Genomic DNA, 23,926 nt, shown 5'->3' with positions numbered 1-23,926 from the left:
TGCTCAGTGGAAATCTGGCAATGGTGCAGCTGAAAAAGTGCTTGAAGGTATTTGCTGTTAGGTGTGCTCAGGTTTCCAGATCTCAATTCTTACTCCAACATTAATTACCACAATGTTCTCTTTAATAAGCCCAATAAAAAATGAGAAACATATGGCAGATGGAACACGCTGTGTTTGGATTTGGAAAACAATCATCATAATTATCAGAGGGAAAAAAAAAGAAAGAAAGAAAGAGAGAGAGAGAGAGAAAGAAACTAGTCAGGTAAGTTAACGCAAAAAAAAATAAAATAAAAAAATAAAGGAAAAAAAAATTACTATAAGGCTCAAGAATGTAGCTGACAAGCTCTGCAAAAATGATTGTTATACACTGAAGTCATGTGGTCAGTGTGGTTTGTGCCTTTTGCCCAGAGCAAGTGCAAACCACCAATGCATGCTTCCTTCCTTCCTTCCTTCCTTCCTTCCTTCCTTCCTTCCTTCCTTCCTTCCTTCCTTCCTTCCTTCCTTCCTTCCTTCCTTCCTTCCTTCCTTCCTTCCTTCCTTCCTTCCTTCCTTCCTTCCTTCCTTCCTTCCTTCCTTCCTTCCTTCCTTCCTTCCTTCCTTCCTTCCTTCCTTCCTTCCTTCCTTCCTTCCTTCCTTCCTTCCTTCCTTCCTTCCTTCCTTCCTTCCTTCCTTCCTTCCTTCCTTCCTTCCTTCCTTCCTTCCTTCCTTCCTTCCTTCCATTAAACAGAGAAATGTGTATTGACTCATATTTTCTATGGTCCCCCACTCAATTTCAGAAATGCATATTAAAATGTTCTAGATCACTGTCTAGGCTGAAATACAGCCTCAGTGTCTGAACATAAAGCCTGTTCCCACGGGACAAACCTACTGTTAAATATCTTCACTCTGCCCTAAAACAAGGCATTAGTCTTTCCAAGTAAAGAAGCTAAATGATTGATGTCCAGTCCTTATGACCTACCACCACATCACATCAATCACCTGTAGCACACATACATGTATTTGATTATGAAATTGTATTTGTTTAGACTCAGCTTCAGAAGATTTTATACCAAATCAGGAGAATGCAGATTTACTTTAAAAAGTAATTTTGGAGTATTTATTGAAGGCTTTGTGCAACATTTTCAGGTTTAACAGGCTGTAAGAAAATAAAGTTGACATTTATACACACAGTAAAAAAATATTTCCCATTATGCCATAGCACCTCCCCTAAGATTATAATGCCATCTTGCCTATTAACATTGGTTATGGAAACTCTGACCTGAGATATTTTAAGGGCAAACTAAAATTGAGGTATGCTTGTAGAACAAAACCCAAGTTTGTTTTCTTTTCATTTATTAAAAGAAAAAAGAAAAGGAAAAAAAAAAAAAAAAAAAGACAAAAAGACTGAGCTGGCATTTCATTTTATATGTATTTGTTGTGAGCCAGAATCTTCTCTCCCATTAAAACATTTTGGACATGAGAAGGAAGACCAGAGAAACCACTGCACTAGAATGCAATTTATGTACTTAACAGCCTGGATATGGGCTCAAAAACCCAGTATTCTTTTCCCATTTGCAGGGAGTGCAGACCTGAGTGATGCTGGGAGAAAATTATGTGAAGATTCACTGACTTGCTTCATTTTTGTAGATGATTCCCACAGCTTTACACCACAAACTTATGCCACTGAGAGGAAAGCCTTTTCCAACCATAAGATTCTATGATTCTGTGAAAATAAGCATCTCCGTGATAGCATATTAAGTAATTTGTTAGGGGAAATACAGATAACAAAATCTGCATCTCCAGTGGGCAGCTTAGTCTTTTTTACACATTTGCTTCCCTATTAACTTCTTAATCTATTGCAGAAGCTGAGTCATGGCATTGTGATCTCACAAAACAACTGATTTTGAAAGCTCAAGCAGCCAGGTCACTGTGCTCCATGATGCCCCTCCTGCACAAAAGCCCAAGGAGCTGTGACATTGGAGGCAATACCCTCACAGCCTCTTGTGCAGCTTCACAAAGGCTGACAGAGTCAACAGAAACAGTAGAAATGGCATGAGCAAACCATTATGCTTTTACTACTCAGCACTGTGTCACTTAGTTCCAGAACCTGTAAATAAAGGAAAGAGAGGAAAACATTCAGTTAGTGAATCATAGAATCATAAAATCTTTAGAGTTGAAAGAAACCTCTAAAGGTCATCTACTCTGCTGCTTCTGCAATGAACAGGGACACCCACAGCTTGATCAGGTGCTCAGACCCCCTGTCCAGCCTGGCCTTGAAAGTCTCCAGGGATGGAGCTTCTACCTGGTCCACCCTTCAAATCCACATCTTTCCAATTAGGAGAGAATGTCATTGGGTACCATGTCAAAGGTTTTACTGAAATTCCTACAGATTACATCATAGGCACTTCCCTTGTCCATCAATGCAGTGACACCAACAGAGAAGGCTATTAGCTTGGTTAGATAGCGTTTGCACACAGTGAAGCTATGTTGGTTCTCCCACAACACCTCCTTGCCTTCCATGTGCCTTAGCCTCATCATCATAGGGTTTCATATCCACCAGCACTGCTGCCCTCTCAGGGCAGCAAGCTACGGGCCCCTGCTAACACACTACCTCTCTAGCATAGTTATCCCATTACACACCTTATTATGGGAAGGTTCACTATCCCACCCGTCCCTTTCAGATCTAGTTTATAGGCCCCTTATCTTCATGCTGTGTAGAAGTTTAAAGCAATATTGAAAATGTAATTCTAAAACACTTTTGATCCACATTTGACACAGCAGAAATGTTTTCAAAATCTTCCACAAGCATGCATTTAGTAATCAATGATCACAGAATCATAGGGGTTGGAGAAGACCTCTAGGGATCATCAAGTCCAACCCACAGTGATGAATAATTTAAAGCTTTAATTAATTAGTTAGCTAGTGTTGCTTATTTCCTGTACATGTGCTATCTGGAAGGAATATTTTCCTAGAAAGAGTGCAAAGGTAGTTGTTGATGTGTTCTATTAACCGTCCTTTAATCTACCACCCATCCAGCAGTTGTCCGCTGCAAGTGTTTAGAAACAGATATGTGCCAGTACATGATACTACTTTCTGGGCCGAGTGGGTGACTTGGATAACTAACCAGCAACAGCAATATCTTCAGATTGCAATCATAGAACAAAATTAGTAGTTTAGACTTACAAATTCAATTAGAAATTCATGGTGATGGGCCTGCATGTGCACACATGCATGCCTTCAGGACCAGATCTTTGGCTGCTGTAAATCAGACTATCTCTGTTGAGAGATGAGCATCTGGCCCATGTGTTTAAATCCACTTTTCAGACTAGTGCAAATCAAGTCAGAATGTGCTTGCATCTTCCTCAAAGTGAACTGAAGACTGTATTGCTGTTTTCATAGCTGGTGGGCAGAATGAAGTATAGAAAGCAGCTGCACTTACACAGAATCACAGAATGTCCCAGGTTGGAAGGAACCTCAAGGATCATGAAGCTCCAATCCCTCTGCCAGGCAGGGCCACCGACCTCCCCATTTACTAGACCAGGTTGCCCAGGGCCCCATCCAACTTGGCCTTGGACACCTCTAGGGATGGGGCATCCACAACCTCTCTGGGCAAATCTGTGGCCATCTTCCCAATTAAGAATTAAACTGAAAATTAAAGCTACTCCAAGATATCTTAGACCTAGATCTTAGCCCAGATTCTGTAATAAAGAGGCTGTGTGGGCACCCACATCTGGAGTTCCTCACTGCTTCTTGATTATCTTCCTAATGACCTAGAGGAGACTGGTTAGGAAATACTACTTCTCAGGCAGTGAAATGGGCTGACCAGGAAGGTGGTTGAGTCACCAACCCTTGAGGTGTTCAAGGAACACTTGGACATTTTATTGAGGTATATGGTTTAATGGGAACTATCAGTGAGGGGTGGATGGTTGGACTGGATGATCTTGTAGGTCTTTTCCAACCTTGGTGATTCTATGATTCTGAAGTATGCATACGACTTTCAGAAATTAAAAGGAGGTATAAATTAAGATCACAATCTCATGTTTGGAAAGGTAATAGAGATACTGATTGGCATGTACTCTGCCAAGGTGAAAATAGTGATTATGTAAAACCTTGGCAGCACTTCTTCCAGTAATTTGTGGGTAGGCAGTATGATATCATAGGTCATACAAGATAGTGTAAACTTAATTGCTGTTTTTCATTCCATGGTTTTCAGACAACTATCCTGCTACCTGGGGATGTCACCTCAAGTTTTAGTGTTTATTTATCAGTAAAATACATACATTAATACTTATCTCCTTTGAATTTCCCATACGACTTAGACTTCTCAAACTCCCGGAGACTCATAAAAACCTGCAAGAAAAAAAATCAGTATCACTGCTATTGATTGTTTCAATATATTTATGTTTATATAGGAAAAAGTTGTCAGACTGGCAGGCTGATTGAAAAGGACACACCAATTCAACTTCCTGAATAGATTGCAAAATAGTGCATGTTTATTTTACCTGTAAAGTAGGCTAAAAAAAACCAACACATAATTACAGTTCTGAATTGGGAATCTGAGAACACACATCTTAGAAACAGCTCTTGTTAGGAGAAACTGTGAAACAGCAATGTGTGGTGGTGAATATTTTGACAAAAGCTCCCATGCATTTCCATGCTTATCTGGCTTTGTGTTCTGTGTGCTGAGCTGTATCACTGGGAGACTTACTGGAAACAAAAAATGCTTTCAACCAAAGAGCAAACACAACAGCTTGTCTCAAAAGTAAAATTTCCAGAGATGGAGGCTTCTTGATTGTGAGAGTAAAACCAGCATATCAAGTAATCCAGGCAGATCTACTCTGAGCCCTAGCCCATTTCCAAAATTCAACCGTGGAACAAATTTTCACCAGCAATTTAAACAGAAGAATAAATCAGAAGAATTGCTCTTCTGCTTTTAATTGCAGGGATGATTAAAATAATTAGAGGTGCTCAGGGAGCTGTTCACAACTCAGCATTCATCCCTCAAAGCCTTTTGAAAATTCTAGCCCCAACAGGACTTCCTAAAAAATGAAATATTTCTCCTTAAGAGAAAATGAACTATACCACCCTGCAAAGCCTGTAAGGCAAAGGCAGATTCGAGTGCAGATCTTTTAAGACAGAGCTACTGTAGCTGTGAAATATGTGGTAATGTGTGTGTCATTTGGTGACAGCCAGTTTTGTGCATCAGAAGAGCACAACCCCCTGGGAAAACTCCTCTCTGGCAGGAACCATTTAGCTGTAGCCACAGGAGGCAAAGCCTGAGCGAGTGGGGGAGGACCATGGGGAAAGTCCAGACTTCTTTGATGGCAAATTTCTAACAAAGGTCTCCAAGCCCTGAGAGATTTCTTCACAGTACATCTTCATTTGAGAGATGTGGGGTTAGTCACAGGATTGAATGTCTCTGAAAGAAGCTGCAAATAATTAACTATGGAAATCTTGATATGCAGGCTCAATCAGCTGTCTCTGGGGATGACGACTTTTAGCAATGATAAGAGGATAAATTCCTTTCCGGAGGTCTCTTGCTAGGCTCATTTGCTCTGTGGGCTTTATTTACTTCTTCAGTTCTTTAGTTTATGCTTCTGTCAGTGAGGTTACACCAACATAAAACTTCAGTTAGGTGTGAATCACCCCTCATGATTCTGCAATGCTTTCAACACAGTTGTGGATGCTAAATCTTTCTGCGGCTGACTTAGCATTGATTTTGTCCAAACATTTATTTATAATTGATTCAATATGTATGTGTGTGTGTTTAAAACAATTAAAGAAATAAGAACTGAGTATCCAGCAATACCACACAGTCCTTGGACCTCCAATAATTAGGATGACAGCTTACGTGCTACATTTCTTTTCGTTTATTTTACTAGCGTATGTAAATTAATAGCCCCTGCAGATCTGCTTTTACTCTGATGGATGTAAGAAATGATAATGATCTAATAATTCTTCTGCTGCAGGGCAGACAGGTATGGCTGCTGTGAATTCAACTGAAATTATATAGACAAGACCTGAGAGTTAGAGATGCTGAGCATCCACGAGTCCTGTTAAAAATCCGTAGAAGCTCGGGGTGCTTATCACTCCTGAAAGCAGGCTAGAAATGTATTTGTGACAGGTTTTGCATATACAAGCCACCCTGTGAGCTACAGCACTAATTAGGCCCTGGTCTCCAGAGGACTGTGTTCCCACTTGCCTGCACTGCAATAGCTCCCAGTCCATCCTCTGTGGCCCTCTCTCACCTCTGTAATCTCAGTTTAGCAGCTCACAGTGTTCCTAGAGTCCATTCAGCCCTTCCTCCTCCATGTATCCTCAGACTTACTTCCTCCTTAATAATTGCTGCTTCTTCCACATCTCCCCTAGGGCAACATGCACCTACCTCTTCCCTCCTTTCCACCAAGTGAAAATTCCCTCCTCTTCTACATCAAGTGAAAATAAGACTGATTCATTACTCCCCGATGGGCTTGAAGTTGTTTGGCCATGTTGGATGGCCAGCTGGCAGGCAAAACAGAGCAGGTAATTGTTTAATTCACACTGGAACCCTCCCCTCATTGGAAAGACTAATTTAGCTGTCTTTTCCCCATCTAGCTGCCAGTTTTCATGGAACCTGGAGGAAAATAATATATCTGAGGCTGATACTTCTCTTTTAGATTCAGATGAAGTAAGCCAACGCTATCAAAAGTTATTTGAGGGCAGGACAGTAGTGCTGTTATGCAAGTCTTATTTCCTTAGGAAGTCAGGCCAATAAAACCTGCAGGCAGATATTCACTGTATTTTTCTTCCCATGACCTTTCTCATCTGCTCATATCCCAGTTCCACAACCTCATGGATATTAGAGGACCTGTGTGTACTCATTCAGTATTCCGTTTACATCAGCACAGCTGCATTCAGCCTTACCCTTACAGGGCATAGACAGCTTCACTTTCAAGCTCTTCAGACTGGTTCTTTTCCATGACAGTGGCCATACCTGATCCAGTTTGGCACTGTTAACAACTGAAAGACCAAATACTCACATAGCAAAAATGTCCACAATCTTCCACAGCGCTGTGAAAATTGCTGTGAATCTTACTCATTAACAATAATGTTACCATTTGTTCAGTCTTCTGGTATCATTCCCTGATGGCAAACTTGCAGTTCCAAAGGATATATGGAGTTTGCTGTTTTTTCTTCTTAGAAAGCTGTTGCTTTCTTTATTATAGACAATTGATCTTTGTTCTCTCCTTGGCTCCTTCCATGGCCTTTTGGAGGTATCCATAGGGATATAACATACAGATGTAAACTGAGCTGTGACTTTTCCTCCTCTTATGGGAACTGTGGATGTGAGATGCTGATACTTAGAATTGCCAAAGCAATACATAAGCCTGTGGGAGAAGGCTGGCCAGTTGTAAACATGGATATGCTTATTTGCCTAGGGCAGCTGTACTACTATGGCTGGCACAGCAGTGCTAGATTTTTTGATGAGTGGTAAAATAGAGTTCATTGGTGGTCCTGTAGCTTTTTTCCACAAAAGGAAAGGCTTTTGTCCTACTACTGTAGACCAACTCCTTATTAAGCAATTTGTGGAAAATTAATGCAATATGGTGTTCTTCACTTCTTGCCTACAGAGATTGGAAGTTTCTTTCAGGCTGATCCAAAACCACTGGAGTGAACTGGGTTTAAACCAGACCTTCCATGGAAAAAGCATGTTGTTTGTGGGACAAGCTCTAATTCAGTACAAAAGTCACAGTGATTCCATCAGCATAGTATAAACATGGCACAAGTGTATAACAAGAGGATTTTAATTACCACAAGTAGTTGTAATCACAGTTTTATGTCAAACTTGAAAATGATCCCAGTTATCCCAACTCTAAGGAGTCACTGTTCAGCACAAATGTACTGACCAGCATAAGAGCACTGGGACATCACTACAGCCACCATACATTGTCCCTTGTGGCAAAAAAAATGTACGATACAGAAGAAGAGGTACTGGGACATAACAAAGTGTGGGAAGATTTGCAACTGGAGCAACACAGCTTTCAAGCATCCTCTGCCTGACCTACCAGCACTAGGCCTGTTGGCCTGAAGGCAAATAGGGAAAGAGCAGAAGCAATTATGGCTACCAGTTCAAGGAACAGCCATGATCACCTCTGTGGCTTCTGCCCTCCAGATGAATCTCAAATTCAAGGTGAATGGCTGGGACTTAGTCCACAGTCTGCATTTCTCTTGGCCCACAACAATCAACAGTATTCAGCTAATTACATTTTGCTAGCACACAGATGAGAACAAAATCACATACCTGGGCAGATCTGCAGCTTGTCCAGATGTAATGGAGCTCATATTCCCCTAAGGGAACTCAGCAAAGCATTCTATCAGACTGGAGCCATCATCACCATCTTTATGAAGTAGGTCATAACAGTATAGTCCCTCCACTGTGAATACCACCTCTACTGGTGGCCCTTGGAGGGGAGAAAAGCAGGTTCATAGGTGGTGAGGAGTTGTCATGCAGATGTCTATTCCATTGCCAGCTATCAGTGCAGCAGTCAATGCCCAGAGATATCTCCCAGGGCCCGACACCTCTGCCACACTTACATGGTTTGCCCAGGGCCATGGTCAGCCTTGGGGTAGTCCAATCCACTGGAGCCAGGCTCAGATGCCTTCAAGGCAGAGCTGGGGCAGCAAGTAAAAAGTGACAATATGGAAGGATGCCTCTTTCCAACATAAGTCTGCCTTTTATTAGTTGCTGATTTGATGCAACTACTTCTCTTCTGAGCGGGCATCATCCCCACTGTTTCTGACCGTCCTGTTCAGCCATATTCCACCCAGGAGTAAACAGAAGCCTCTGACAGGCACGGATGAGTGTCTGTGGAGCATGGATGGACCTCAACTACCCTGCTTCTTACATTTCTGCTTATGACATTTTCTAGTGTCAAGCTAAATATCCTCTCTTGTCAGACTGCAAAGGCTGAAATCTGTTGTTACTGTTGTTATTTTACACATCCAGCAAAGGGGTCTGAAGTTTTTTATCCCAAGTATGTATTGTCTCAGTGCCCAAAACCTCTGGCTGTGTTGTATGTGAAAAAGAAACCCAAGAACAAAGGTTAAACAAGTCATAGCAAACTCAGCCAGCCAAAAATCTCAAAGGTGAGGGGTCCCACCAGGCAGTTTAAGGCCCCGCCAAGAGGTTTTCTTTATTTAATTTCTTAAACTACTGTGGATCTCGCAAGCTGGCATAGAATTTGCAAAAGGCTTATGACAAACTATGTCCATAAAGTCTGGTCCCTCTTAGTGCATTTATTTTCATGCTTTTATTTTCACGTATTTTCAATAAAAAGTGATTCATATGCTTCAGTTACTATTTCTGTTGAAAATCTGCTCGTGCAGAGCCCATCCACACAGTCCTCCTGAGGAGCAAGAATGGTCCAGAAAGCAGTGTGGGCACTGGGCATCATGTCTGCTGAACAGCAGCGGGTATTAAAAGCAACAGATAAAGAAATCATGAAATATGCAGAAGTTAAGGTAGGTTAATAACCTGCAGATGATTTTGTAACATTCTAGTTATTACTTCAGCAATTTTACAGATTAAAGCAAAATAGAGTCGTTTTCTTACACATTTTTATGTTGTGTTATGTCTGAACTGTAGAGAAGCTTTCTGCAATTCTCTGAATATTGCTGTAGCCCTTTGGCTTTCTCATAGGTGGGAGGGTTAATGGCAGAGAATGGTGTAGGGATTTGCTTCCCAGAGCTTCATGTCCTAACCAGCATCAGGTGGCATTGGTGACTGAGCACAAGGAGAAACTCTGGGGAAGGAAGATGGCTCCCACTTCCTTGTGTCCCACTGAGGGACAGACCCTCAGTGCAGAGGGGCTTTTGAAGTCCCTTAGTATGCAAGAAAATACATGACAGTTTTGCACTCTGCATATTGTTCTTAATGATCGTCATAGTTTCACCTGGGATGTAACTGTTTTCTTCAGAGTGTCTGATGTGATGCTATGTTTTGGCTCTAGGAGAAAATCAATGTTGATAACACACTGGTGTTTGTAGTTGCTGCTGAGCAGTGTTGTACAGAGCCAAGGCTGTTTGCAGCAAAAGACCCAAGGAGCTGTGAGGGAACAGAATTGGCACAACTGACTTACACTGGTCAAAGGGATATTCTTTGTAATATGACAAATATTCTATGGTAATATGACAGCATGCAGATGAAGATTTGAAGGGGGTAGGAGTGCAATTTGCACTATTCCACTGCTCAGGGGCAAGCTGGGCATCAGTCAAGGGGTGATGAGCTGATCCCGGTGCATCACTCGTTACATACATTCATACATACATATATATATTTAATATTATCATTTTTCTTTTCTCTGTCTTAGTAAATAGTTTTACCTCAACCCAAGATTTCTATTTTCTTTTTCTGATTCTCTCCCCCATCCCAATTGGAAAGGGAATAGTGAGCAATCGACTGTGTGGTGTTCAGCACCTGCTGAGTTAAACCACAACAATAGTGCAGGTGGTGCTTCGTCATATTTCTGTTTTTCGTTTCTTTTGCCCACCTACTCCCTCAGCATGCCTGCAATTAGCCGGAGTGCCCTGCACTGAAGAGATAATCTGGGGGCCTTTGAAGTAGCAGGAATAGATTCCTTCTCCTCTGCCCCTGAAAGTGAAGGACTGACAATGTTTCTTGTGTAGTGGGATGGTCTCCAAACATGGTTGTCAGCATTGCTGCGTTCTGGACCATCTATTTATCTCGGATTTTTCTTGTTGCAACTGCTTTGATACAGACAACGGTCTTGTGATTCCTGACTACACGATGTGGGGTTAGGCCTTTGGGATTGGAAGATTTGATAAAAATATTACAGTTCCCTTGCCCTGAGATCATATACTTATTGTTTAATGTGCACCATAATAGGACAAAAGCATCCCTCCCATTAGCACAGACACAGCCCAAGTGTACCAATGCCATAAAGACCGACTGCGGAGAATGCTGGCTTTGCAAAAGTCTTTAGTGGAGATTTAACTACCAAATGCACTGAAACTGCAGCTGAACAAAAATAACAATCCTGTGGATACAGATGAGGAAAAGAAGAAAAAATAGCAGCCCATTTAACTAATAGTAACACAAACAATAAATTCTGTGTGGGACTGAAGAGCTTTCACTGTACGATACAAAAATGTATCTTATTCTTTCTGCTTGTACTGGGTGCTTGGTGAGACCAGTTGTCTGTCCCTTCCCCTCTCCTTTGCACAGAATAGGCCATTTTTATCTCACTTCTACTAATTCACTTTGTTTCTGGAAGAACAGACAGCTCTGTCAGTTGTAATGTCTCTTCAATACTCAAGAACAGGCAGAGAGCCTGGAAAATATACATTATGCAATGAGTTAACCATTTATAATATTTAGAAAGTTACTTCCCTTCCCAGTTCTATAAACAAATATGAAAGTCCGCTAAGCCAGAAAGAAATCAGACCCTACCACTGAAAACAGCAATGAAAAAATGCTGGTAGTAAACTTCAGCTCTCAGCTGCTATAAACATCAGTGTGTAGAGATTGAGTCTTTTGTATGGCAAAAAAAAGAAAAAAGGATTTATATTTTTTCTTAACCTTTCAGCACAAGAATACAAAGAATGCTGTTCTTTGTAGCAACCCTGAAAATTCGTTCTCCAGTGCAACTTCTAAATACAGCTATGTGATGTGAAATGATAGGCTTCCAGTTTGTGGAAGTTCATACACATTTTTTCTTTACACTTAAGAGTTTAATCCCCAAATCTCATGGATAAGAACTGGTAAAGCTACCCTCCAGCTAGTTCTAGCCTTTAGATTTATGTAGCAACACAAGTCTTGTATAGCATCAAAGTGAATACAAAACTGGTGTCAGATTTGGGTTGCCAAACCTGCTTTGCTTCAAGGAGAACCCAGAGCATACTGAAGCCTTCTTTCAGCCCTGGAGAGCACTTGGCTGGTGGACAGCAGAGCCCAGCCTCCTCCTCCTCTTCTCTCCCAGCCAAAGCATCAGGATTGGATGCAGATGCACCACAGCACGTTCCAAGTGCCTGTACTAGTTTAAGAGTCAGCAAGAGAAAATTAAGTCAGCACAACACAGATCTGAAATAGGGTTGCTCTTTAATTCCTGGGGTTGTTGGGATGGCCACGATGCAGAGGGAAAAGAGGGTGAAACCAAACAGCGCTTGTTGAGCTGCTCCTTGCAGTGGCAGGGAGGCTCATCCACAAGTTTTTCAGCAAATTCCAGTTCTGCAGTACTAGGAAATGTACACATGATCAAACACCAGACCAAATTCTGATCTCAGTACATCTCTGGAGTAAATTTTTAAGCCAGTAGGTCTACTGCTGCTTAACATCAGGCTCAATCTGGCCTGATATAATTTGGCTAAATTTGCTGAAATGATGGCAAAATATGTAAATGAGGTATGACTTTAGTCTCCTAACTCTCCTTTTCGGGAGCTTGCAATTTCCCTTTTGGCTCCCACTCCCCATTTAATTATGCCAGGCTCCAAAATGCATTCTCAATTGCAAGCCAGGGTTTTGAGTAATTGCTACAAATGGAGGATTTCTAGTTTCAACACATGCATTAGCTAATTTCCTTGGGTTCTGATACCAACTATCAAATTCCACCATCCCCCTGTCTCTGGGCTGCTTTTTTTTTTTTTTTTTTTTTTTTTTCCGACCTCCATTTTGTTTTCTTTTTTATCTTGTTTTCCAATTGCAAAGCAGACATCTGGCAGCTCTCTGGTGGCAATAGCTGATACGCACACTGCTCATTGCGCTTTACCCATTTCTCTGTGGGAGGTAGGAAAAGAGGCAAAAGAATCCATGGTTTCAGATTCAAGCCTTTATTCTTATCCTGCGTAATTCCATAAGGGGATGATTTCCTCCTCCTCCCAGCCTCAGGCTTGTGCTTTCCATTATCGCCAAAAGACCAGACTAGCAGGAAAAGCTTCCCTTGCCTTTAAAATCAGGAAAATTATTTCTGGCTTCTCCACTTGCACGTACCACTGTTGTCTTCTCCTCCCACATCTTGGATGAGCTCCTCCTTCCCTCTCACCCCCAGAAGCAAAGGGCATCCATGCTGGTGTGGGGACACCTGGTTCAGTTCTGCCACCTGGTCTGCCTGCTGTTTGCTGCTGCAGAGATCACAGCAGGCTCGCTGTGGGAAGCACCTGCCAGGCTGTTTTTCTGTGGGAAGAGTCCCCAAGGGGAACACTGAGATGCAGGAAGGGGAGGAAAGAAGGGAGGCAGTGCACAACTTTGTCTGCCATGATTTGTCCTGTTTGTCCCTTGAGTTATAGAAGCAGAACACAACAGAGCTGTCTGTGACCTCAAGCTCTCAGCTTAATATTTAATCATGATTTGGATCACTGTGATGTTGATTAAGACTGTGTAAATATACACTACACATAAATGATTTCACTCTAAATCAACAACTGCATTTTCCCCAGTAATGATCATCATTAGCCTGGAATGTTTCTCATGCCTACAGTGTTTTAATAGACAGAAATTATTTTTGTTTTAAAATAACCCCCACATGCCCCAATGTAATTTTGAATATTAATTCATTCCTATTCCCATATCCATGACAATCTTGCTTGAAGTCACTTAGGCTTATATGAGAATGATCACATTTTGTTCTTACAACTATAGAGTCTTCTTCTGGTAGAGATGCATTTCAGCTTTCACACTGATGCTGACACAAATTAATTGTGAAGATACTTCACATGGTCAGAGGAGGGGCCTAGCTTCATATGACACTTGCTTTGTTCTCTATCACAGAATACAAGCCTGGTAGTCTCAAACTGATTTTGATAGCTGGATCCAACTGTGCAGGCATGTACATAGCATCAGTAGATATCTCTATCATTTCTTCTTCCTACCACATTTACCCTAATGTCTTTGCTCCAGCTCACTTCCATTGTAGGAAACTGACCTTTACAAAAGAAATCAAAGCACTGACTTATGATATTAAGCAGACTTATGCCTGTGTAAGAATAACAACTCTGCAGTGCCAACTTCAAATAAAATCTTCGAGTAATTTTCTGAATATTACTGATCATTCAGTCTTAAAACTGCATTTCTCACATTCTAAACAAGTCATCATCATGTTTGGAGTTATCACATGAATATGTATTATAATGCTTTAGTACCTAGGAATGTCTGAATGTATAAATATAAAAAAGAGCACAGAAGAAAAGTTAAAGCATTTAAAAATTGGCTCCACTGAAAACTCAGGCTAGAAATTTCTGCACCGAATGCTGAGAATGCACAATAGCAGTGAGCCCAGCATGTTAAAGATGCGCCATTACTTTTTACATCATATCAGTTTGAGGCTGTCAGCAGCTCTTAATGTGCCTTATTAAAGGATTCTGCTAGAATATGTAGAACAGCCTTGGTGAGTAAGGAAGAAAAAAAAAAAAAAAAAAAAAAAGAGTAAAATAAAACCTCAAAACCTGCAGTCCACAATTTTAGCTTCACTGCAAGTGATAGTAATAACCTGCAATTTTTCTTTCAAGCTTGATCACAGGGCGGGAGTGTAAGAGCTAGAGAAGAAGACTTTAAGCAGAAAATTGAACATGAAGCAGAGAGAGACGGAATAAAAATGATTTTGTGGCTCTGTCTTTTTTTGCTGAGAACATTTATGGTTCAGTTTGCAAGTGGATAACACAGTACTTGGGCTAACCAGAAGAACACCCAGGTTCTGCAGCAGAAGAATTGGTCTGGTACCAGTGTAAGGGCAGGATACCACCAGCACAGTGATTTATTTATCTTAACTACTAAGAGACTAGGGCCATTCTAACTTTTAGAGACAACTGATGTTTCAACTGCTGCTATATTTTCCTGCTTTGAATCACTAGATATGATTCTAAGCATAGCTTAGAATTGTAGCATCCTCATGATCTAACCACTGTGCATCCCACACCTGGAGTTTACAGTTGACCACAGGCCCCCAGTACAAGAGAGATGTGGAGCTGTTGGAGTAGGTCCAGACTCAGGCCATGAAGATGCTGATTTTGATTCTAGCTGTTTGCATCTAGTATCATTTTTCAAGTGGATCAGCTGGGTCCCACGTCTACACTGTCTGAGCTTTCTGAAAAGTGACCAAGTTCATGCTACACATTCAGTCTGTCCAATTTCTTTCTTGTTTATAAGTACGTCACAGTTTCAGTATGTCACGGTTTGAACTAAAAATCCACCTGCGTCCGTGACAGGGGGCCGTAGGCCCCGGAGGGGCCCTAGGCCGAAAGGAAAAAGTTAATTAGGAAAAGAAAACAGCGGCAACGATCTAAGGAGGCACACTTATTTACTAAATACTATATCGAAATACAGGATAACACAATATAATACAATATAATTGAAAATTGAAAATTGAACTAACGAATCAAGCAAAATAGGAGAGAGAATGAGTCCCGTAACCGAGAGGCCTACTGTGAATCTGGGCGAACGGCTGAAGGCTCCCACACACTCCCCTGAACGCCAGAACTCGAAAGACCTCAGTCTGTTCTGCGACAGAGTTAATATAGAGTCCAGGTCCCGTGACCTATCGTGTTGTTCCCTGGGAGATGTAGTCTTCTTCTGATAAGTTGCCGATTCAGTAAAATTATTCATGCTTTATATGATGTTATGATGTGGAATACTGATAGCAAAAATTACAAAATTATTAAACCATGACATTCCACCCCTTATTCTACATCATTACATTATATTTATACATACATACACACTCATATGTATAATTGTGAATAATCAGCAACCTTATTTTTTCTCAACAATCTATATTTATTCCATACAAATCCCTAAGTTGAGAACAAAACTCTATAACCTAATTTACTATTTTATTAATTTTGAGAAAATGGCAAAACTGCCAGAAAAAGGAAAACATGTCAGCGGTAGAGGGGAAAGGCAGCGCTAGTAGGGCGTCCCCCACATCAAGGTGCACTCATCCTTTCCCAGCCACCACAACAGATTTCCTTTTGACTTATACTTCTTTCCATGTGTGCTCTACACATGCATGGCCAGTGCAGGATATAGAGTCCAGATGGAAAACGTGCTTACAGAATGCCTAATTAAGGTATATAGAGAAAAAGTGTTTCCTTAACATTAATCCACCCTATCTTAAGTCCTATACCTAATTGAACTATTCTGTACCTAAATGAAATATTTTCTGAGACTCTACCTATATATTTACAGGAAAATCATTGGCTGCACTCCCCCAACATCAAATTCCCTTGTGGTACACATTGAACATTCCCATTTTTGTCCATCACCCACCATGTGCACCCAGGTCCCTGGGCAAAGACAGTACCCCGGAGAGGTTTGCCCTTTCCAGATGCTGGAAGGACCCAAACTGTTTTTCCCAACACACTCTTTATGTGTACTACAGGAACCTTATCTCCCTCCACAGTACGTAGGGAGCTGGATTGGTTAGGACCATTACGATTACTAGATCCTCGAGTGTTGACCAACCAGGTGGCTTCTGCTAAATGGTTCTCCCAGTTTTTATACGTTCCACCACCCATTGCTTTCAACATAGTTTTCAACAACCCATTGAATCGTTCAATCTTACCAGAAGCTGGTGCATGATAGGGAATATGGTAAATCCACTCAATGCCATGATTTTTGGCCCAAGTGGTTACAAGGGAATTTTTAAAATGGGTCCCATTATCTGATTCAATTCTTTCCGGAGTGCCATGCCGCCACAGGATTTGCTTTTCCAACCCTAATATGGTGTTTCGGGCGGTAGCATGGGGTACTGCGTATGTTTCGAGCCACCCAGTGGTTGCCTCCACCATGGTGAGTACATAACGCTTACCATTGCGAGATCGTGGCAAGGTGATATAATCAACCTGCCATGCCTCTCCATATTTATACTTTTGCCATCGCCCTTCCCCCCAAATAGGTTTCATCCTCTTGGCTTGTTTAATTATGGCGCATGTTTCACAATCATGAATAACTTGAGCAATAGCGTCCATAGTTAAGTCCACCCCTCGGTCTCTGGCCCACTTATATGTTGCATCCCTTCCTTGATGACCTGAAGTCTCATGGGCCCACCGAGCTAGGAATAATTCACCCTTGTTCTGCCAGTCCAAGTCTATTTGAGCCACCTCAATTTTGGCAGCTCGATCAACCTGATGGTTATTTTTATGTTCTTCAGTAGCCTTACTTTTAGGCACATGAGCATCTACATGGCGCACCTTTACAACAATGTTCCTTATTCGGGCAGCAATGTCTTTCCACAGTTCAGCAGCCCAAACAGGTTTACCCTTTCGTTGCCAATTATCATTTTCCCACTGTTGCAACCACCCCCATAAGGCATTTGCCACCATCCATGAATCAGTATAAAGATGAAGCATTGGCCACCTCTCCCGTTCAGCCACATCTAAAGCCAGCTGAACAGCCTTTACCTCTGCGAATTGACTTGATTCTCCTTTACCTTCGGTGGCCTCTGCAACTTGTCGTGTGGGGCTCCATACAGCAGCTTTCCATCTGCGATGCTTCCCTACAATACGACATGATCCGTCTGTGAATAGGGCAAATTTCTTTTCGTTTTCTGGTAGCTCATTGTATGGTGGTGCCTCTTTAGCACGTGATACCTCTTCCGTAGGTGGTGTTTCAATTTTTTTACTCTCAGGCCAGTCCATGATCACTTCTAGAATTCCAGGACGGCTGAGTTTTCCCATTCGAGCTCGTTGAGTAATTAATGAAATCCACTTACTCCAAGTGGCATCAGTAGCATGATGGGTGGAGGGAACCTGTCCTTTAAACATCCAGTTTATTACTGGCAAGCGAGGTGCTAGAAGAAGCTGAACCTCTGTCCCAACTACTTCAGAAGCAGCCCGAACCCCCTCATACACGGCTAAGATCTCCTTCTCAGTTGGAGTGTAGCGCTCCTCAGACCCTTTATATGCTCGACTCCAAAATCCTAGGGGTCGGCCTCGGGTCTCTCCTGAGGCTCTTTGCCACAAACTCCAGGTGGGACCTTTCTCTCCAGCAGCAGTGTAGAGGATGTTCTTCACATCCTGTCCCGTCCGTACTGGCCCCAAGGCCACGGCACGGGCTATTTCGTGTTTTATCTGCTCAAAAGCCTGCTGCTGCTCAGGACCCCATGAGAAATTATTCTTCTTCCGTGTTACCTGATAGAGAGGGCTCACTATGTGGCTGTAGTTTGGGACATGCATTCTCCAAAAACCCACTACTCCCAGAAAAGATTGGGTCTCTGTTTTATTTGTGGGCGGAGACATAGCAGTGATTTTGTCAATCACATCTGCTGGGATGTGACGACGTCCATCTTGCCATTTTATGCCTAAGAACTGGATTTCCTGGGCAGGCCCCTTCACCTTGCTGCGCTTAATGGCAAAACCAGCTTTCAAAAGAATTTGGATTATCTGTTTCCCTTTCTTGGAAACCTCTGCTGCTGTATGGCCCCACACCACAATGTCATCAATATACTGCAAGTGCTCAGGAGCATTACCCTGTTCCAAAACAGCTTGGATCAATCCATGGCAAATTGTTGGGCTGTGCTTCCACCCCTGGGGTAAACGGTTCCAGGTATACTGAATACCTCTCCAGGTAAAAGCAAACTGTGGCCTACATTTTGCAGCCAATGGGATGGAAAAGAAGGCATTAGCAATATCAATGGTGGCATACCACCTAGCTTCTTTTGACTCCAATTCATACTGGAGTTCTAGCATGTCTGGTACAGCAGCACTTAATGGAGGTGTGACTTCATTCAGGCCACGGTAATCTACCGTCAGCCTCCATTCCCCACTGGTTTTACGCACTGGCCATATGGGGCTGTTAAAAGGCGAGTGCGTTTTGCTAATCACTCCCTGATTTTCTAATTGGCGAATTAGCTTTTGAATGGGGAGCAATGAGTCCCTATTGGTGCGGTACTGCCGTCTGTGAACCACTTTGGTGGCAATTGGTACCTCTTGGTCTTTTACCTGGAGCAACCCCACAGCAGAAGGATCATCTGACAGACCAGGTAAAGTTGACAGCTGCTTAACACCATTTGTGTTTACAGCAGCTATCCCAAAGGCCCATCGATACCCCTTGGGATCCTTGAAATATCCCATCCTAAGGTAATCGATTCCCAGTATACATGGAGCCTCTGGACCAGTCACAATAGGGTGCATTCGCCAGTTTTTACCAGTGAGGCTTATTTCGGCCTCCAACATAGTCAATTCTTGGGAACCCCCAGTCACTCCATGGATATAAATTGGTTGTGTCCCTTGGTGACTTGAGGGCATTAGGGTGCATTGTGCACCAGTGTCCACCAAGGCTTTATATTTCTGTGGTTGAGATGTGCCAGGCCACTTAATCCACACAGTCCAGTATACTCTGTTGTCCCTTTCCCCCCCCTGGCTGGGGGCAGGGCCCCTCTATTGTTTACCTCGTTGACTTGCAGCAACTGGAACTCTCCCCCGTTTGGAAGAGTTCACCTTGGTGGTTGTTTTGGATTGTAATTCTTTCACTCGTGCCTGAAGTGCAGAAGTGGATGAGTTATACCACTTCTTTATATCCTCCCCATGATTACTCAAGAAATACAACAAAGCAAAACGTATGGTCTTATCATTGTCGTTTGCTTGAATACGAGGTGTCTTATCGTTGTCATTTGCTTGAATACGAGGACGTCTCTTTTTTATGGTTGAGATTTTCGATGATACAGGTCGAGAGGAACTCATGTTGTTTAGCTCTCTCAATAGGCGATCGTGGAAGTCCTGGTTTCCATCATCTGGTACCACCGTGGATTCATCTACATCAGGCACATTAGCCAATTTGTCAATAATATCACTTTGTGTTTCCTCCACTTTGTCTAACCTTTCCACTATTTTTTTTCCCATTTGGACAATGGCTGAAGTATAAAGCTTAACTTCTGTAGCGCTTATAAATAATTCAAGCTCCTGAAGTCTGCTAATTAGCTCATTTACAAGGGGCTTTCTTTCCCCTTTGCCATATACCAATGCAAGTGCACTGGCATGCTTTTCTGGAGCTGCCTTTGTAAAGTCACGCCACATTTGTCGTGGAACGTGGACTGCTTCAGGATCATGTAATTGGTTTGGATTGTTACGATTGAACTGGGGGCTGTAGAGCATTTCCACCAGAGCCCTTTCTCTCAAAAATTGGATACCTTTCTCCATATCAGTCCATTTCTTTTTCTCAGGCTCCAAGTCCCGTTTAAAGGGGAATCTATCTCTTACCGCTATCAACATCCGCTTCCAGAGGGTGTAGGACCGATTTTGGCATGTGCCTATACCTCTGTCCACACGTGAGTCCCTGGAAATGCTACCCAGTTGGCGAGCTTCACTGCCATCGAGCCACGCACTATTGGCACCATTGTCCCAGCAGCGAAGTAACCAAGTGACCATATTTTCTTTTGGCTGACGTGTGAAATCCTTTCTCAGATCTCGAATTTCACTCAGTTTAAAAGATCGATCAATAATGGTCGTAATACTTTGCTCACCTTTTGCTCTATCAGGAGTCCCAGGTGTTAATGTTGGCAGCTGTGTTGATGAGGCTGCCCCATCTATAAGTTTGGACTCGAGAAATTCTCGTAAAGAAAATTTAGCTTTTGGCTCCTCGTCTGACTCTGACCCTGACTCTGACGCTTGTGTTATTTCCTCCAGGCGACCTTCCTCCTTCTTCCTCTCTCCTAACTTTCTCTCTCCTAACTTTCTCTGCTCCTCTGACTTCTTCTCCTCCTCTAACATCTTCTTATACTGCTCTAACAACCTCTGCTCCGCCGACTTCCTCTGGTCTTCTGACTCCTCCTGCTCTCCTGAGTCCCCCTGACCTCCTGAGTCCCCCTGCTCTCCTGAGTCCCCCTGCTCACCTGAGTCCTGCTCTCCTAACTCCCTCCGCTCTTCTAACTCCTTCTGCATTTTCTCTATCTGAGTTGAAACTCGTTTTGTTTTTCGCCCTCTTACAGGGGCAACCAACATTGTATCTGGTGCCCCCGGTGGTTGGTTAAGTTGGAGTACATACGGTTCAGACTTGAGGGTGTCGCATTCTGCCCTGAGGACGTTATAACTAGACTGGAGGGCGTCGTGCTCAGACTGGAGAGCGTTGTGCTTACACAGGAGGGCGCTGCGCGCTGCCCGGAGATTGTCGTACCCGGACTGGAGGTCTTTGTGTTTGGACTGGAGAGTGTCATACTTGGACCGGAGGGCGCTGTGCTCGGACTGGAGAGTGTCGTGCTCGGACCGGAGGGCATCGCGCTCAGTCTGGAGAGTGTCATGCTCGGACCGGAGGGCGCTGTGCTCGGACTGGAGAGTGTCGTGCTCGGACCGGAGGGCATCGCGCTCAGTCTGGAGAGTGTCATGCTCGGACCGGAGGGCGCTGTACTCGGACTGGAGAGTGTCGTGCTCGGACCGGAGGGCATCGCGCTCAGTCTGGAGAGTGTCATGCTCGGACCGGAGGGCATCGCGCTCAGTCTGGAGAGTGTCATGCTCGGACCGGAGGGCGCTGTACTCGGACTGGAGAGTGTCGTGCTCGGACCGGAGGGCATCGCGCTCAGTCTGGAGAGTGTCATGCTCGGACCGGAGGGCATCGCGCTCAGTCTGGAGAGTGTCATGCTCGGACCGGAGGGCGCCGTGCTCGGACTGGAGAGCGTCGTGCTCGGACCGGAGGGCGCCGTGCTCGGACTGGAGAGCGTCGTGCTCGGACCGGAGGGCATCGCGCTCAGTCTGGAGAGTGTCATGCTCGGACCGGAGGGCGCTGTACTCGGACTGGAGAGTGTCGTGCTCGGACCGGAGGGCGCCGTGCTCGGACTGGAGAGCGTCGTGCTCGGACCGGAGGGCATCGCGCTCAGTCTGGAGAGTGTCATGCTCGGACCGGAGGGCGCTGTACTCGGACTGGAGAGTGTCGTGCTCGGACCGGAGGGCGCCGTGCTCGGACTGGAGAGCGTCGTGCTCGGACCGGAGGGCGCCGTGCTCGGACTGGAGAATGTCGTGCTCGGACCGGAGGGCACTGTGCTCAGACTGGAGAGTGTTGAGTTGGGATTGCAGGGAGCTTTTCTCATCCCAAAGTTTTTCTGCGTCAGCTCTAAGACTCTCTTTCTCGTACCAGATTGAGTCTCGTTGGTACAGGAGATCTTTTCTCTCAGCTTCAAAAGCTTTTTCTCTCTCTACCTTCTCATCCCAAAGTTTTGCTGCGTCAGCTCTAAGACTCTCTTTCTCGTACCAGATTGAGTCTCGTTGGTACAGGAGATCTTTTCTCTCAGCTTCAAAAGCTTTTTCTCTCTCTACCTTCTCATCCCAAAGTTTTGCTGCGTCAGCTCTAAGACTCTCTTTCTCGTACCAGATTGAGTCTCGTTGGTACAGGAGATCTTTTCTCTCAGCTTCAAAAGCTTTTTCTCTCTCTACCTTCTCAGTCCAAAGTTTTTCTGCCTCAGCTCTAAGACTCTCTCTCTCAGGAATGGTATTGACTAAGGCCCAATAAGCATTAGCTAGGCCCAAAATCATTTGTGCCTCCTGAGATCTGCCTGAGCCACAACATTCCTGCCTCAAATATGCAATCAAACTCTCAGGATTCTTCAAGTGTTCAGGAGTGAAGCTCCATAACACTGAAGATGTCTGTCCTTTGAGAATCTCTTCAATTCCCTGCCACTCAGTATTCTCTGGTTCTAGGGAAGACTTCCTCCGGATGTTATAAATCCAGATACTGAGTGAGATTATTACAATAATCAACAGTAAGATCAGGGAGATTAAGAGTGTGGCCCACTGATCATTCAAGAACTGCATAAAGGATTCATAGAAAGAAAGAGGAGCACGCTTAAAAATCACCATTTCTGTATAATTAGTTGCATTAGTTGCTCCCTCTGGAGCTGTATACAGATACGAAGTGAGCATTGCTAACCATGCTTTCAATCCATTATACAATTGTATAGCTCCATAAGAAAAAGTGGCTAGCTTAAACATGGCCCAATATGTTCGGAGCGTCTCAAAAAAGGAACCAATGGCACACAGTCCCTGGTAAAACAAATTTAGTAGAGAAAACATTTTTTTTTTTTTTTTCCTCCAATAGAGAGAAAAAAGTAAAAGACAACAAAGCTCAGCAGTGTTTATAAAATATACCGGAGTATTGGCAGTCCGCCTGGACTTTCAAGGTCAAGCTCGCAGGTGCAGAATCGCAAACACGAGATAGCTCCTTAACAGGGAAAAAAACTCGTAGCTCTGTTAAAAGCTAAAAGAGCAACAGAAGAAAACACAGAAAAACAGCAACTCAATATGCCCGCATTCTCCACCAAAATCTGTCACGGTTTGAACTAAAAATCCACCTGCGTCCGTGACAGGGGGCCGTAGGCCCCGGAGGGGCCCTAGGCCGAAAGGAAAAAGTTAATTAGGAAAAGAAAACAGCGGCAACGATCTAAGGAGGCACACTTATTTACTAAATACTATATCGAAATACAGGATAACACAATATAATACAATATAATTGAAAATTGAAAATTGAACTAACGAATCAAGCAAAATAGGAGAGAGAATGAGTCCCGTAACCGAGAGGCCTACTGTGAATCTAGGCGAACGGCTGAAGGCTCCCACACACTCCCCTGAACGCCAGAACTCGAAAGACCTCAGTCTGTTCTGCGACAGAGTTAATATAGAGTCCAGGTCCCGTGACCTATCGTGTTGTTCCCTGGGAGATGTAGTCTTCTTCTGATAAGTTGCCGATTCAGTAAAATTATTCATGCTTTATATGATGTTATGATGTGGAATACTGATAGCAAAAATTACAAAATTATTAAACCATGACACAGTACCAGTTAAATAAGAGAAAAAGAGATTTAAAGGGAGGATTAAGCCCTTATATTTTACCTCACTCCTGTGACTGACAAAATGCATGTGCATGACTGGGTACCATGGCTCTGCTGATGTGCTGCAACTTGTTGAGCTGCAGTAAATTCAGTGTCTGTCTGAGCCCTGAGGGTCTGTCTGCACACAAAAGTTTTAGTGTTTAACTCTA

At 43.4% G+C, this 23,926-nt stretch overlaps 1 long non-coding RNA gene across 1 annotated transcript; it reads right to left on the bottom strand.

Annotated features, from left to right (window-relative positions):
* Nucleotides 1-1,073: 1,073 nt before the first annotated feature.
* LOC116652540 (uncharacterized) lies at nucleotides 1,074-4,385 on the bottom strand. Its single transcript, XR_004305689.2, has 2 exons — nucleotides 4,260-4,385; nucleotides 1,074-2,086 (listed from the first exon to the last, which is right to left on the bottom strand). It is a non-coding gene; the product is annotated as an uncharacterized LOC116652540 (long non-coding RNA).
* Nucleotides 4,386-23,926: the final 19,541 nt, after the last annotated feature.

The sequence above is a fragment of the Coturnix japonica genome, chromosome Z (assembly GCF_054131305.1).
Source record: "Coturnix japonica strain WE chromosome Z, WE-NBRP24, whole genome shotgun sequence".
NCBI classification, from domain to species: domain Eukaryota; kingdom Metazoa; phylum Chordata; class Aves; order Galliformes; family Phasianidae; genus Coturnix; species Coturnix japonica.
Note: the sequence above shows the minus strand (reverse complement) of the source record. Positions and strands in the feature narration are given on the sequence as shown.